Source organism: Neophocaena asiaeorientalis, unplaced genomic scaffold (assembly GCF_003031525.2).
Source record: "Neophocaena asiaeorientalis asiaeorientalis breed wild unplaced genomic scaffold, Neophocaena_asiaeorientalis_V1.1 scaffold473, whole genome shotgun sequence".
Lineage (NCBI taxonomy): Eukaryota > Metazoa > Chordata > Mammalia > Artiodactyla > Phocoenidae > Neophocaena > Neophocaena asiaeorientalis.
The window spans coordinates 2349039-2356273 of NW_020174935.1; the positions used below are offsets into that span (position 1 = coordinate 2349039).

General features: G+C 49.5%; 1 long non-coding RNA gene across 1 annotated transcript in view; it reads right to left on the reverse strand.

The window, feature by feature from the left end:
* The window catches only part of LOC112410770 (uncharacterized), a 15252-nt gene extending 8037 nt beyond the window's left edge, over positions 1 to 7215 (reverse strand). Inside the window, exon 1 of the long non-coding RNA XR_003005501.1 lies at positions 6960 to 7215. This is a non-coding gene — a long non-coding RNA (uncharacterized LOC112410770). The remainder of the gene's footprint in view (positions 1 to 6959) is intronic.
* Between the last annotated feature and the right edge of the window lie 20 nt (positions 7216 to 7235).

Sequence of the window (7235 nt, forward strand, 5' to 3'; positions counted from 1 at the left end):
TCAGAGCTTTAGAACTGCATCATGGTCTGATGGCATATCCCAGTCAGGGGTAATAGTAACACATTCCACGGGAGTGGTTATGACAACCCTGCACACGAAGTAATATGTGTAAAGCACTGAGAAAAGTGCTTGGCACTTGGTACGTGCTCAATAAAAGTTCATTCATTCACAAAGCATTTATTTAGTGTCTGCTATGTGCGAAACACTGGGGTTGCAGAGACGAGTAAAACCTAGCCCCGGCTTTCAAAGAGGTCACAGCATCTTTGAAGAGGTAAACCAAAGTGAAGATAGCAGTAGTGTACAGAGAAATTGAGAGCACGACGCGGGGGTGAGCATTCTGGAAATGATCTTAAAGGAGTAATTCAGGGGAAAGGAAAGCTGCGAACATGAGGACGCCTGGGGCTTTCCCCACCACCCACAATCCACCCCGCGCCCAGGAATCACAGAGATCAGAACGATCGGCCTCAAATCCAGATCTGATCACATCCTTCCCCAGCTGCCAGGCACCTGGAGGCCCCCAGACACTTACGGTTCACGAAGCACCGCTGGTCCTGCCCCTGCCTCTGCTCCAGCTTTGGCTCAGCCTCACCAGCACTGAAGCCAGACAGACCATCGCTTCAGGCTTTAGATGCCACCTTTCTTTCTCTACCAGTTGTATGCTCTTGCAGGTACCTCTGCCTGGAACACCCTTCCCTTCCATATCATTTGACCACCTCCTATGTATCCTTCAGGCCTCAGCTAAGATGTCATTCCTCTGGGAAGCCTTCCCTGATTTCCTAAGTAGAGGAGGTGGCCCTCTTCCGGGTCCCCTAGCCCCATGCTATACTGCTTTGCCAGGGTCTGGTTCCTTGTCTGTTTCCTCACAGGACTGTGAGTTCCTTCAGGGCAGGAACTGTGTTTACATTTCTATTTTTAATTTCTTATGAAAAATTTCAAACATACACAAAAAAGGGAGAGAACAGCACCATAAAATCCCATTCACGCATCACCCCAGATTATACTGATTTTGTCCCACTGGTTCTATCTCTCTCCCCTTGTTTTCTTTTTTCCCCTTTGCTAAAATTGTAAAGCAAATCATTCCCTCCCCCCTCCGCCATGTATTTCACTGTGCTTCTGTAAGAAATTTAATGAATGGTTTTCAATCATATGAATGACTGCTGCCAAGCTGTTTATAATAGCCCCCAACTGGAAACACGCTCATCAGCTAACATTTGAAAATGAGGGGGTGCTCAAAGGACTCTGATGCATCCTTTCAGATGGTCAGTATGAAGACCACACAGCCCCATGGAAAAATGCTTGTGACCAAGAAAAGCCCAGAAAGGCAGAGAGCCCAGCCCAAGGTGGTCTCTGCATTCTCTTTTGGCAACCAGGCCAAAATATCTGCCTGGGTTCCCAGCCAGAATGGAGAAGGCAGAAAGGAGGGTGAGGATGAGGGTGGTGGGATGTGGACGAATCAGCTATTCTCTCTTCCAAGTATTCTTCAGCGTCTTTAATAGCACCTTTCCAAGCTGTTACCTGCAAACCAGATTCGCTGCAGGGCTGTGTGTGAGGCTGAACAAAGGACTGATGGCATCTCCTGGCTCCCTGGGGAGCTTGCTGGAGCCATAGAAAGCCTTGCTGAAGACCTCATGACAAAGGGCGGATCCAACCCCCAGGCACAGCCCTTCTCAGTTCCCAGAAGGTGGCCAACGAGCTACATGGCTGTTTGTTCTTCTGCTGTTGGGGGTTTGGAAAGGCCACGGTGTGGTGGCATGGAGTTATCTGATGTCCCGGGCCATGTGTGTGCTTCACCGTGCATCGGGGCCCTTGTCCCCGCCAGGTGGCTTGTCCACCTGGGCACCTGGAGCTTGCTCTGGCCATTTAAACAGTTATCAAGGTCAGCAGCTGTGACATCTTTGTTCCTTGGCAGAAGCATGACTTGGACTGATGGCAAACCCTGACCCACAGGGTTGTCCTGGAGAAAACAGGATCCACTTTACAGCTTGGTTCCCAGGCACGGTGACCTCAGAGAAGGGAGCCTGTCCCCAGCAGACTTCCTTGGATCCACCCCTACCCCTTGGGAGCTCAGTGTCCTGCAAACAGGAGGCGCTGACTTAATGCTTGTTCTCCCAAGTGCCATGCTGAGCCCAGCGTCTTTTTGCTCCCTGGAAGATCAGACTCGAGGAATTTTGGAAAAAAGGACCCATCATGGTGCATTGGTTAGGGGGTCAGGGGTGGAAAGAGGCATTGGGGGGTTATCTAGAAGCCCCAAGTCTAGTCCCAGCTCCCCTGTAAGTCACTTGGGGACCTTGGGACTGCCTGTCCCCCACTTGCCTCATCTACCAATGTATCCATTCATCTCTGACTCTTCAATCAATTTGATGCCACACACAGTCACTGAGAAGCTTCCCCAGGGCCTACGAGGAGACCCAGAGCTGAAATGCCATAGTTCCTGTCGTCGGAAAGGCCACTCCAAACAATAACTGTGTTTTTTTGTTTGTTTTTTTTTTTTGCGGTACACGGGCCTCTCATTGCCGTGGCCTCTCCCGCCGCGGAGCATAGGCTCCGGACGCGCAGGCTCAGCAGCCATGGCTCACGGGCCCAGCCGCTCCGCGGCATGTGGGCTCTTCCCAGACCAGGGCAAGAACCCGTGTCCCCTGCATCGGCAGGCGGACTCTCAACCACTGTGCCACCAGGGAAGCTCTGTGGTTTTAAATGATCAACAAATGACTGAGGGAGTGATTCTTGGTGAGGGAATTGATGGAGTTCAGGGCAGGCCACCTCCAAACATGCCACTCTGGCATATTGATTATTTTGAATTAAAGTTTCTTGGGAAACAGCCCGTGCAAGAACATGCTTACCCTCCTTTGTCCCCCTGAAAAAGCAGGAAATAAATCTCCCATGTGAAGATACCCTCTACCAGGAGGAGAGGAGGCATCCTTATCGCCAGAGATAGCGAATTCAAGGTCTCAAGGCCAAGAAGGCTGTATAAACAAACTTTGTTACTTCTTCATTAATTTGCTACCCCAAGCAAAAAGGCTTCCGTGTTGTCAAATCTTCACAAGTAATTGTTTCTTTGCCTACAAGGTATAAAAGCTGCCTGCTTTAGTCACTTCTTTGAGCTTCATATGTTTGGGGCTCCTGGACGTTCGAAATTAAATTTGATTGTTTTTCTCCTGTTGATCTGTCTTATGCCAATTTAATTATATTAGACCAGCCAAAGGGAACCTAGAAGGGCAGAGGGAAATTTTTGCTCCCCTACAGGATCAAGAAAAATGTCAAGGGCTTTCATTTGCTAAGGGTCTTGAAGATGGAGCAGAAGTTCAGCGGGCAGGCAAGTGTGGGAACAACAGGGACAAAGATGGAGGCAGGAAACACGTGGTTGTCTGAGAAACTTGAAGAAGTTATGCCGAGGCTTAGCTGGGAAGGGCCTTGGCGGGTCTGCTTACTTCACTGGTTGCCAGGAAAGGCCTTGGTGTCTCCTACTAACGTGTTTTTACCCACAACAGCAGGACACTGTTTTTTTTTAATTTTGTTTGTTTTTGGCTGCGTTGGGTCTTCGTTGCTGCGCGTGGGCTTTCTCTAGTTGCGGTGAGCAGGAGCTACTCTTTGTTGCGGTGCACAGGCTTCTCATTGTGGTGGCTTCTCTTGTTGCAGAGCACAGGCTCCAGACACGCAGGCTCAGCAGCCATGGCTCACGGGCCCAGCCACTCTGCGGCATGTGGGATCTTCCCAGACCAGGGCTTGAACCTGTGTCCCCTGCATTGGCAGGCAGATTCTTTTTTTTTTTGCGTTACGCGGGCCTCTCACTGCTGTGGCCTCTCCCGTTGCGGAGCACAGGCTCCAGACACGCAGGCTCAGCAGCCATGGCTCACGGGCCCAGCCACTCTGCGGCATGTGGGATCTTCCCGGACCGGGGCACGAACCCATGTCCCTGACTCAGCAGGCAGACTCTCAACCACTGCACCACCAGGGAAGCCCTGGCAGGCGGATTCTTAACCACTGTGCCACCAGGGAAGTCCCAGCAGGACACTTCTGACACCAAGTGTGTGGTTCCCCCAGCCAGCAATTCTCCAGCTCTCTGCAGACACCAATGGGGCGCCCGGTAATTTAATTCATTCTAATGCTAAGTATCTGGAGTCAGTGCAGACCCCACAGGTTAAGGGCCGAGTACACAAGACTGTCCCCCTCTTCAGTTGCAAGTAGAGATTCCTCAGGTTACCCACATTTCTGTACAATTTGGCTACAAATCAGGGATTCCCTCCACCCCCTCCTCACCTTTCATAATTTGCTGTAACAGCTCACATAACTCAGGGAAACACCTTACTTCTGCCGGGTTATTACAAAGGATACAAACAGCTACATGAAGAGGTACATAGGGCAAGATCTGGTAGGGTCCACAGAGAACAGAGCTTCTGTCCCCATGGAGTTTGGGGTGTACCACGCTCCCAGGAAGTGTATGTACTCACAACTCAGAAGCTCTCCAAACCCCTTCGTTCAGGGTTTTTATGGAGGTTCCATTACATAGGCATGATTGATGAAATCACTGGCCACTGGTGATTAACTCAATTTCCAGCCCCTCTCCCCTCCCTGGGGCAGGGGAAGGGAGACTGAAAGTTCCAATCCGCTAATCACAAGGTTGGTCCCTCTGCGATTAACCCCCAACCTGAAGTTATCTAGGGGCCTCCAGACACCAGTCATTCATTAACCGTAAACTCCAGTACAGTGGAAAGCTGCTTGTTACGAAAAACAAAAGATGCTCCTATCACCTCTGTCAGGAAATTTCAAAACCCTTTCAGAAGCTCTGCGCTAGGAACTGGGACAAAGATGAAATATACATGTCTTATTATATCACAACATTGCAGAGTCAGACCTGAGTTCAAAATCCTGACATTTCTATGTTGGATGACTTGCTGAATTGGAGTTTCCTGCTTTATAAATTAGGAGATTACAATACCTATCTCACCAGGTTGGAGTGAGAAGTAAATAAGTGTATGATGAAAAAACATCCAACAAGTTCCTGGCATCCAGTAGGTGCTCGATGCGTGTTTATTCTCTTTTAAAAAATTAAAGTTTACTCTGAATGTAATAAACATCAGCACCTACCACAGGTCAGGTCTCCCCGTGGCATCTCATTTAATCCTTGCAGTCATTCTGTCAGGTAGATTATCACTCTCATTCTACAGAGGAGGATACTGAGGCTCAGAGAGGGCAGGTGGCTTGTTCAAGGTCACACAGGCGACAGGATATGGAGCCAGAATTAGAATGGAGTGGGCTGGACTCCAAATCTTAATTCTTTCCAGACTCTCCCTCAACAGACACACCACCAGGCCTCAGCAACCCCGTTCATGGCAGAGACTGCACATAAGCTCCTGGTATCCATTTCCCAATCTTTTTTCAGTAACAGAAACTGTAGTTGGTCACTTTGTAGTTCAGTCCAAAGCCTTCATTTCCTGACCTCCCTTTCAGTGAGATACGGCCATGGGGCTAGGTTACTGCCATTCCGATGTAAGGAGAAGCATCATGAGGGCCCTCTAAAGTCTCCTTAAAAGGGAAGGGAGATTGCTTGCAAGTAAATGTTGATGTGAAAAAAAAAAAAGGAGGAAGCAAATGCCACCTTCCTACCTTTCTCTTTCCTTCCTGCTGGATGAACTCAGACTAAATGACTGGAGCTCAAGCAGTCATCTTGGGCCATGTGAAGCTGTGCTGGTAGGACAGCAAGATGGTGAATTACCATCCCAGTCCTAGACTGCCTCCCTCTTCCCTCTTCTGAATATCAGCTCTTCTCTATTAAGCCTTTCCTTCAGCATTTAAACAGGCTCAAGTTTCTCCCAACCTAAAAGAAAAAACTCTTCTCAAACCCATGTTCCCGCCCACCAACTGGGAAGAACCACCTATTCTCAAGGTCTTTGTGTCTCCTTTTCCCAGCCATTCCTCAACTCACTGCATCTGGGTTTCTGTCCTACCATTCCATCCGAATTGCCTGGGCCAAGGGCCTCCAGACAGCTAAATCTAACAGGCTTTCTTCGGTTACCTTCTAACTGGATCTCTCAAAAGCATGTCATGTTGCTGCCCATGCCCCCCTCATCTTGGGTTCTGTGCCACCTCTGCTCCCCCTGCCTCTCTAGCTGCTCACTCTCTGTTGGCTTTGCTTACTAACCCGCTGCTCTGAGCTCTAGTCTTCTCTAAGGAATGATCTGACTTCTTTTCTTGCGTGTCTCAAAAGCAACTCAAACTCAACATATCCAAGGAATTCCCTGGCGGTCCAGTGGTTAGGACTTTGCGCTTTCACTGCCGAGGGCCGGGGTTCAATCCCTGGTCGGGCAACTAAGATCCCACAAGCCACGCTGCACAGCCAGAAAAACCCAACATGTCGAAAATGAACATTCTCCCTCTCCTCAGACCTAGTTGTTCTTGCCAGAAATCTGGGAGAATCTTTGACACATCATTTCCCATCATCACCCACAACCAATCCATGGTCAAGCCCTGACGATTTCATCTCCTAAATAAAGTTCACCACCATCAGCTGACACAAACCACTCTAGGGACTGTTGCCTGGATCCAGTACAACATCCTCCGAATTAGTCTTTCTGTCTCCATGCCAATCCTCTTCTAAACACCAATTTTGTACACAGTAGTCGAAGGGATCTTTCTACGAACAGGGTCATGTCAATGGCTTGCTCAGAAGTCAACAACTTTCCTTTGTCCTCCAGACAAATAGCCCAACTCCTGCCTGGGGCTAGCAAGGTCAGAGCCTGCCCCCTACCCCCTTCACCTCACTCCCCCTCCATCTCTGTTCCAGCCACAGCGGCCTTCGGTGACACCCATGCTTCCTGAACCCACCCGCTCCCTTTCCTCGTGCCTTGTGCACTAGCTGTCCCCTCCAGCCCTTCCTTGTCGCCAGTTACCTGCCACACTGCCACGCCTGCCACATGCATAAACTCCCTTCCCAGTAAGCAGCAGCATTCGAAATGACTTACGTATGTAAATGTTGTCCTTCCCAATTAACATGTTAGCTTTTGGAGGGCCTGTCTTCCTTGCTGCTTCACCCCAAAGGGCCAGGCACAGTCACCCAAGGAATATTTATTGAGTGAATGAATAATTCGCCCTCTCCCGCCCCCATAGTGCTCATAAAGTACCCTAATCCAGGGTCTTAAGAGCCCCACCTGAAAGGGATCCTGAAGAAAGTTCTGTAAATAAAGATGAAGAGGGGCTACTACATAAGGAAGCCGTCCTTCCCTTTATCTCTTACGGGA